The 9,989-nt window shown below is 39.3% G+C and overlaps 1 long non-coding RNA gene across 4 annotated transcripts in view; it reads left to right on the top strand.

Moving 5' to 3' along the window:
• The window catches only part of LOC141145288 (uncharacterized), a 29,633-nt gene extending 20,348 nt beyond the window's left edge, over nt 1-9,285 (top strand). For 2 of the 4 annotated variants that reach the window (XR_012244540.1, XR_012244542.1), the window contains exons 4-5: nt 554-1,927; nt 8,752-9,285. This is a non-coding gene — a long non-coding RNA (uncharacterized lncRNA). The remainder of the gene's footprint in view (nt 1-553; nt 1,928-8,751) is intronic. The other 2 variants (XR_012244543.1, XR_012244541.1) reach the window with 2 other exon arrangements.
• The last annotated feature ends 704 nt before the right edge of the window (nt 9,286-9,989 follow it).

Genomic DNA, 9,989 nt, shown 5'->3' on the forward strand with positions numbered 1-9,989 from the left:
AATCTACATTTAATTCTTCTTCAATTTAAAAAGGGCCCATCATTAATCCCCTATATCCAGCAGGCCTGCCAGTATGTCTTCCTTTCTATATTCCAGAGAGCATTATCCTGATATACTGAAACATTTAGCCACAATCTATGGTCCTTTTCTTTTTGGGTGAATGGATAACAAAAAATGTATAGGATATATGCAAATTTATGGTCTTTTGAGAAAATTACTCATAAGCTTATTTTTCTTTTTTAAAGGGCAATCTGGGATCCAGCGGGGTTGTCCTTCCTTTTTGGGGGGCCTTTGCGAGGCCATTTCTGAAGCCGACGGATAGCTACTATCTTACACTGGCTGATCAGCCGACAACCAGTGTGTTTTTCTTTTAAAAGGATCTAGCCTACTACCCTATGCCAAATTGCATGTTGGGGTGCAGTCATATATATATCTTTCATTCTTGAAAACTTCTTGTTGGTATGTGTGGTGGACATGGCGGGTTGTTAGGTTACTAAACCTTTGTGGTTCATATTGTTCCCTCTGTGCAAATTGTTTTCATTTGTTATTTCAGAATGTATCTCCTATATATGCGACTTTTCGCCTCTGAAGAAGGGACATCGTCCTGAAACATGTCAGGCTTCTAGAGAAAATATTCTATTATGAATGGAAGTATACATAAATTATTACAGGATAGCAAATTTTATTGTATAAATATTCCTGTTGAGATCTATAACCAAATGTACCTTGTTATTTTTCAAATAAATAAAACATTTTTTATCTAATCCATTATGGTTCGCCTACAAAGTCCCATTATACTGGGGGTATATAAGCTCCTCTACTTAGGGGTCTTATTTTTTCCACTAATTCGGGATGTTGGCAACTCTTTGAAGGCAATTATTGATAAATTCTTCCCTTCAGTGGTTCAATCCAATATATACTAATATACCAGGGTAGCAAATACCCACTCCCCCCTCCTCTCCCCCTTTTGAACCACGTTTACTTATGAAAAACATCTTTTTGTTTTTTGCATAAGAGTCCTTTTTTTCTAAATGCTTTATTTTTGCTATAAATCGTCTATATAGGTTTAATATTTTACTTTGCAAGCAATTACGTTTGCCAAGTGAAATTCAATGATCTTCTGATAGATAGCATTTGATTGTCAAACACTTTGCATCCAAAAATCAGTGTAGAATGTTTCAAGGCAAAGAATGGGATAATTTAATGGCAGGTCTTTCCAAAGATCACAATCAGAAAACATCTTCCCAATCGGAAATCTCTTCTCTATTCTTCCAACTTGATAAAATTGTGGATAAAAAGGTAGCATACTTTTGGCATGCAGATACATTTGATAAATATATCCAGGAGGGAATCAACCCCTTGGGCTTACGTATTCAAATCTTCCCAATGTTGGAAGATGTTGACCCAAGCTTTAAAAGCAAGTGGGAAAACAATCTCCAATTATGTACTCAAACCATGATGGTATTGCTAAGTGAAGAGTATAAGAAGAGAATTACCGATTTGGATAAAACCATTGATTCGATTTACACTAAACTCCTCCCATTTAGGGATACTCCAATCTTTAAAGAATATGAAGACAAAATAAAAATCCGATTGAACCAAAAATCCCAGGAAAGGTTAACAACCAGAGATAAGAAACTTTGGAGAGATAAAAGAGACTTCCAGGAAGGCACTGCCTATAAATGGCATCAAACCTCCGTAATTACATGTCCACACAGGGCTAACATCAACAGAACTCCTAGGGATTCTGAATCAAATTCCTCGTTAAACTCCTCTGTCTCATCTTCTTCCTATAACAGACAAAGACATCGTAAATCACGGAAAAACAAAAGATCACCATCTGGAGATGATCCGGCATATACTAAGAAAAGAATCACCGACACGGCTAACACTTCTTCTACCACCAATCTTCTTCCTCTTGGTAAAGGTAACTCACGGGGTGTAAACCAGCTCCCTCCAGCAGGATCCACTGGTGCAGGGTCCTCTGTCTCCACCTCTATCGGTGACACTTCTCTATCATCCATTACGACTACACTTCTTCGTTCTGATCAAGATTTTTTAGACCATTAAATGGAGACTTAGTCTCCAAATTCACCAATCCATTAACCTCTCTATCACCCAACACTCTTAACATTGTTAACCTCTCTAATCATTCACTTACACAGGCCGAAAGTGACCTACTACACAAGAGCCTTAGTTTCTGTCCAGATGCAGACCTAGATCCCTTTGAAGTTATTAAGGATCTACACCTCTTTGTAAGAAAATTATACTATAAAAGTACCATTTCCAAAGAGAAAGCTAAAAATATCTCTCAAACAGAAACTAAAAGAGCAGATGAGGCACTTGAGGATCTCCTAACCCTCCTAGAGGAACAAGACCCCAGTGACCTCATCGATACAATTGATATTGAAAATCTCTTAGAGGAACATATTAAAAAGGAAGTTCCATTATGCCCAGATCAACAAAGAAAATTCAAGAAAAAGTCAGATAAATTTCCACCTTTTACAACTAATCCCAATTTAGCTGCATTCATAGCATCCACCACGTCAGAGGTCAAAAAATTAAAAATCAAAAAATCTCAAACCTCCCAAGGTAATCTCTCCAATGATGAACTACTGGCCCTAGAAACCCTCAAAAAGGAATACTCTCTCACGATCAAGCCATCAGACAAAGGTGGCAACATTGTCATCATGACTAATGAGCAGTATAAAAATATGTGCCTAAAAGTCGTCACCAATTTATCATGGTATAAACCCATTTCAAAAAGCATTGTAGATAAATTCCATACCGCTTTTTATGACTTGGTTGACAAAGCATTCAGCAGCGGAGCTATTGATAAAGATATCTGGGAATACATAAGAACTCCATATCCAAGTACCCCCACATTGTATTGTCTTCCCAAAATACACAAAAATAAAGAAACCCCCCCGGACGTCCTATTATCTCCGGTAATGGGTCCCTAACGGAAAACCTGAGTAAGTTTGTAGATGGTCATCTCAGACCTTACGTTCCAGGTCTGTTTTCATATATTAAGGACACCATCCATTTGTTGCAGAATCTGGAAGAATTACATGCATTATCACACTCACTCCTAGTAGCCATCGATGTCGAGGCATTATACAGCTCTATTCCGCATGATGCAGAACTCTCAGTCATTAGACACATCTTGTCACAATCTCACAAAGATGATCGCAAACTCAATTCTTTTTTGTTGGACTCTCTTGATTTCATTCTAACACACAATTTTTTCACTTTTGACGGCTCCCACTACCTCCAGGTGCAGGGGGTTGCGATGGGGACATGTTGTGCCCCATCGTATGCCAACCTGTACCTGGGGGAGTGGGAGCGGTCCCTCCTATCAGATTACAAGCTCTCGCTATATACCACCCATGTAGCAGCATGGCTCAGGTATATAGACGATATATTCATGATATAGAATGGTACATATGAGGCTCTTCACTCCTTCATACATATTATGAATTCAAATACTTCCAATCTGTTTTTCACGATGGTTTTCAGTGATACTTCAATTACCTTTTTAGATTTAAGTATAACCAAATCCACAGACGGATCCCTTTCCAGTGGTCTCTATCGGAAAGAGACCGCTGGAAATACTATCCTACACGCTTCAAGTTCACATCCCAAATCATTAGTTGCATCCATCCCTTACGGGCAATATCTAAGACTCAGGCGCAACTGCTCAAACGATACTGACTTTGCTAGGGAAGCCAATAAACTTATAGATGACATTATAGTCATTTGGGATGGCCCACCATCGTCTATGGAATGTTTCGTTTCGCATTGTAATACCAATGACTTTGGTCTTTCATTTACATTTGAATATAACAATGAAAGTCTCCCTTTCCTTGATTTAGAATTATTTCATGATGCCAATTCCATTTTTTCCCGCAATTACACGAAACCGACATCAGGTAATTCGTATCTGCATTTTACCAGCTGTCATCATCCACAGTGGATAAATAACATACCAAAGGGCCAATTTTGTAGATTGAGGCAGAACTGCACCAGGGAATCAGATTACATTGCACAGAGTATACATCTTAAAGATAAATTTTTAGAAAAGGGGTTTCCTGAAAAACTGGTTGACCAAGCTCATGCCATTTACCTCCCCGGAAAAAAACCCAAAACAACCAAACAGACTGATCAGGGTACGGTTCGCTTTATTACTAGGTATCACAATAAACATAGAAGAATGGAATCTATACTCCTTAAACATTGGGGTATTCTTAAACAGGACCCTTTTCTTCTTAACGACCTTGGTGATAAACCGACGGTTACCTATAGAAGGGCCCCAACATTAAAAAATAAATTAGCACCTAGTAAATTTAAAACCAACAAACCAGAGAGCCCACTCTGCCTGATTCCACTCACGGGTATGTATAGATGCAATAAGGCCTTATGTAAAACCTGTACTTTCGTTAGACACGGCCAACGAAGTTTCCAACATAAGGATAAAACATACCAACTAGAAGGCTTTTATAACTGCTTTACAGATTACGTTGTGTATTGTCTCACATGCCCCTGTAAATTACTGTACGTTGGACGCACTATTTGTCCTTTGCGACAACGGTTCGGCAAACATCGCCGTTTTATAGAACAAGGCTGTGATGAACACAGCGTTCCCAGACATTTCCTTGAATGTCATCAGAAATCCACTGTCGGCCTACAGGTTTGGGTAATTGAGTCTATTCCACACAAATTATCCGAGGCTGAACGTTTTTCCAAACTTTGTGAGCGTGAAACTTTTTGGATTTTTATTTTAGATACTTTAGCACCTAACGGGTTAAATGAGGAACTGGAGGTCAACACCATCTTATAGAACGTATCCTTTTATCTAAATATACTCACTAAAATTACCTTTATCAGACCATCAATATATAATATATTTTAATTTAGGGTTTCTGCGGCATATTATACGGAATGGAATGTTAATATTAATTTTTATTTATTACTGTTTATTATTTTATTGCTATTAATCTATCAACATACTGAGGTCCTCTTTTCACACATTACTGATATAAATATAATAGAATTAAGAGTGTCCTGCTGCCTATTATATTGTTACTAATATATATTTGTTGTTATCAGCCTATTAACATACTGAGGCCCTTTCTCCTATATATGTGCGCATGCGTATACGCATGTACGTACGTATATGTATGTGCATGTGTGTGTATACATGTGTGTTATGTGTGTATACATATATGCACATTTGTTACTTGTTGTATTGTATACACTTGTATTTACACTTTTAGTCCCAATAATAATGATATATATAGGGACATACATATAATTTTCGTATTCAGTATCCTAGCCCATTTTAGACAAGAATTTTCTTCATGCCGGATCATATTTATATATACTATTATTTTATTTATCATCATCTATATTATTTTATCCACTTATTATTATTATTTTTATGAATTTTATTTTTATTTTTAGTCATATATTTTTTAATTATGATCTTCACCTATTATCATAATATATAATTACTTTGTATTATCTAATATTCTGATTTCATATTTTCGTTTTGTCAAAATACTCTATCAACATTATCAATTTACTCATTAAGTTTGTAATCCATAGAGAATTTGTTCCTAATACTGTTATCACCTCCCCTCCTTAGTCATGATTGGCTCTTATCATTACCCTAGAGTTATTTAGCTTCCTGGTTAGCTTCTCCCACAATACACTTGAAAAAGGAGCGCGCATGCCCGTTACGAGCTTCGCGCATGCTCTGAAACGCGTAGTGGTCCCCAGCTAATCTGAACTGCCCGAGTGACGTCATCTCCCATGTGATCCGCTGGAACGCGGAAGTGACTTCTCCACTACACCGCTCATACAGCCGGTGTTTCCGAGCGGAGGTCCGCGGCCACCCGCACGGCGTCCACCTAGGCTCTCCCTGATCACTGGGAATTATTGAGAGACACCGGGACAAGTTCTTTATGGAAGCAGCACATTACCCACCTCAATGTAAGTGTTTACTATGTTTTTAGCATGTGAATAAATCCTTTATACCTAAGAGGCGCTTTCTTTTTGGTTTTTTATGCATATATGGAGGATCGACTTCACTCAACAGGAAGCAGCCCTTGGTATCCTGGAGAAATAGATTTCCCTGATTTTTATTGATTCACGGATTACAGACTTTACTGTGGAATTATTTATTGACTATTTCTGTTATTTTATATTCACGGACTTTAGCGCGATTACATCATATGTTTTAATAAACTAAGAGAGAGACTCCTCGAACGTGGTTATTCACCTACATGCCTAAAAAAAGCATTTAAAAGAGCCCGAGGACAACTAAGACATAACATCCTGTTCTCTAAAAAAACTGCTCCCACCTCTCAACCAACTATTAGGGTAATTACCACCTACAATAAGCAGCATGGGACTCTCAAGAATATCCTGCAAAAACATTGGCATCTATTACAAATAGACCCCAATCTAAAACCACACATAACTGCGACACCCACTATCACATATAGGAAGGCCCGTTCATTGGGGGATTACCTTGTAAAAAGTGAATATACAGGCAACTTTCGTTCAGATACATGTAAGCGACTAGGTACCTTCACATGTGGTGGATGTTCATGTTGTCGCTATATGAACACAAAAAACAAATTCAAATTACCCAATGGAAGAATGTACAGACCGAGACACTTCTCTAACTGCAAGACCCCTGGAGTTGTTTATTTACTCACTTGCCAATGTGGATGTTTCTACGTTGGCAAGACCAAATTACAATTCCATAAAAGGGTGGCACGACATATCACCAGCATGAGGCAGGCGGATCCGGACCTCCCTCTGGGGCGACATGTGCGTTACCATCATACAGGAAAGTTTCCCCTTGTCCAATTGACCATCCTTGACCGTGTCCACCCGGACACGAGGGGTGGTGATTGGAACAAGATCTTGCTCCAGAGGGAGGCCCGCTGGATAGCTAACCTCAATGCAACACAATTCCCAGGTTTGAATACCCAGATGAGTTTTCGCCCCTTCTTGGAGGGTTTTGTCTCAGGGGGGTGTGAAAAGGAATAAGGCATTTAATACTGCATATCTAACAAAATGTCAATCATTTTCGTAGAACATTTTTTGAATTTTCTAGCAATAATGGACGAGTTAACCAGGTCTGTGATGATGAACTCTGTGTAGATATCCTTTGACGACGTTGTCTGTATTCATAAAATATATCCCTAATATGTTTACATATGTATAACAGTTGTATTTTGATGTATCGAATTGATTGTACATACAAAAAATTTCCTGTCATGTACGTTTATTCATCCTTTTCCTACCCAATTATGCCCACCATGCTTTATTTGCAAGAATGATGTCTTCTGTAATCACTTTGAAGGTTATTATCCAAAAGAGTTCTAAAACTCTCCTATTTAGTCTACAATTATTTTTGTGGTTGCCTGGCTTTGGATCTGTCCTCGCCCGGCGCACGTGGGCCACGCCGAACCATCTTGGATGACGGCGTGGCACTTTTTTACACTGCAGACTCGTCCGTTTAATCGGGCTTGCCATGCCGGTGTGTTCGTGCGTCGGTGGGGTTGATCTGCATGACGCTCTCCCAGCACCTCGGTTTTCTGGGGGGGTGCCGTGCAGACCGTCCCCTGGGGCCCTTTTCTGGACACCTCGTTTTTTCCTCCTTCCCGTTTTCTGAATATATAAAGATATATATATATATACACTTTCCATACATCTCCCATCCCTTAGGTTGTTAAACTAAATGGAATCAATGTTGACTTTAATTTCATGATTTTTCATATATTTTTTTTTATATTTATTTTTCTATTTTTTACCCCTTTTTTTTTTTTTTTTCTTTCATCTATTTTTTTATATTTTTTATTTATTTTCATTATTTATACATATTTCCATCCTCTTTTTCAATCCAACTTTCTTTTCCTCTTTTATTTCCATCCTCCTTTTCCTTTTTCATCCTCCTTACGGTTTTCTCTCTCTTTCTTAAATGCTTCAGCCTAGTTCCTTATCCTCCACAAGTATTAGCCTGACAGGACGTTGTCATGCGCTGCGCTATGCGCAATGACACCACCCCCTGGGACGGCATGATTCCGGAGTTTCCTTTCCTCTAGGATCTCCGGATATCTGCCCTTCCTGTATGCGTCGCTCCGTTCTGACGCATGCGCACACTGCAGAGTGATATTCCTTCCTCTGCTGACATCTCCGATTGGAATCACACTGCGCAGGCGCCGGCGGCTATTTAAGCCGCGTCTTGGCGTTCTGCCCATTGTGCTATCCCACCATCAAACCCTCAGGACGCTCTCCTCCCCAGCTGCCTAAGTACTATCCTTGCACCTAACAAGTAAGTAAAACTAAAAATTTCCTTCCCTCTGAACTGGATGTTTTATCGCTCTGTGACACCTCTCTGTGAGACAAAATCAAGCATACTTTGCCATACTCTTCTTACTTGCCTGCTCTATACCTATTTGACTAATGGCTCTGATGTGATTAATTGATCAATCTACATTTAATTCTTCTTCAATTTAAAAAGGGCCCATCATTAATCCCCTATATCCAGCAGGCCTGCCAGTATGTCTTCCTTTCTATATTCCAGAGAGCATTATCCTGATATACTGAAACATTTAGCCACAATCTATGGTCCTTTTCTTTTTGGGTGAATGGATAACAAAAGATGTATAGGATATATGCCAATTTATGGTCTTTTGAGAAAATTACTCATAAGCTTATTTTTCTTTTTTAAAGGACAATCTGGGATCCAGCGGGGTTGTCCTTCCTTTTTGGGGGCCTTTGCGAGGCCATTTCTGAAGCCGACGGATAGCTACTATCTTACACTGGCTGATCAGCCGACAACCAGTGTGCTTTTCTTTTAAAAGGATCTAGCCTACTACCCTATGCCAAATTGCATGTTGGGGTGCAGTCATATATATCTTTCATTCTTGAAAACTTCTTGTTGGTATGTATGGTGGACATGGCGGGTTGTTAGGTTACTAAACCTTTGTGGTTCATATTGTTCCCTCTGTGCAAATTGTTTTCATTTGTTATTTCAGAATGTATCTCCTATATATGCGACTTTTCTCTCTGCAATACGCCTCTGAAGAAGGGACATTGTCCTGAAACATGTCAGGCTTCTAGAGAAAATATTCTATTATGAATGGAAGTATACATAAATTATTACAGGATAGCAAATTTTATTGTATAAATATTCCTGTTGAGATCTATAACCAAATGTACCTTGTTTTTATGATTTTTCAAATAAATAAAACATTTTTTATCTAATCCATTATGGTTCGCCTACAAAGTCCCATTATACTGGGGGGTATATAAGCTCCTCTACTTAGGGGTCTTATTTTTTCCACTAATTCGAGATGTTGGCAACTCTTTGAAGGCAATTATTGATAAATTCTTCCCTTCAGTGGTTCAATCCAATATATACACTTTTCCTGGCAGAACATGGGAACGGTTAGTTACAAAATAGGGGGATGTCCTACTTGGTACTATTACTCTAGACCAGGTATATGCAATTAGTGGACCTCCAGCTGTTGCAGAACTACAATTCCCATGAGGCATAGCAAGACCCTGACACCCACAAGCATGACACCCAGAGGCAGAGGCATGATGGGTCTTGTAGTTTTGCAACAGCTGGAGGTCTGCTAATTGCATATCCCTGCTCTAGACATGTAAAAATTTTACTTTATCTAATTGGAGAAATGCTTCATGTCAAAGTATTCATCTCCTGTCTTTTGAAAGCAGTGGCGGCTGGTTATCAACATTTTGGAGGGGGGGCAGCAAACAAACCCCCCCACTCACACCACTGCTGCCGACACCCCCCCCTCAGTCACACAGACTCCACCCACCCTGCGGGTGATGGATGGGAAGGCAGCCTTACTTGATGAGGAGGGGTAGGGCTGCTGCTCCTCGCTCCAGCCAAGGGGAGACCCGGGGCTTCTCCTCCCAGCCGAACAGACAGGCTTCTCCTCCTG

Source organism: Aquarana catesbeiana, linkage group LG05 (assembly GCF_042186555.1).
Source record: "Aquarana catesbeiana isolate 2022-GZ linkage group LG05, ASM4218655v1, whole genome shotgun sequence".
Taxonomy (NCBI): Eukaryota; Metazoa; Chordata; class Amphibia; order Anura; family Ranidae; genus Aquarana; species Aquarana catesbeiana.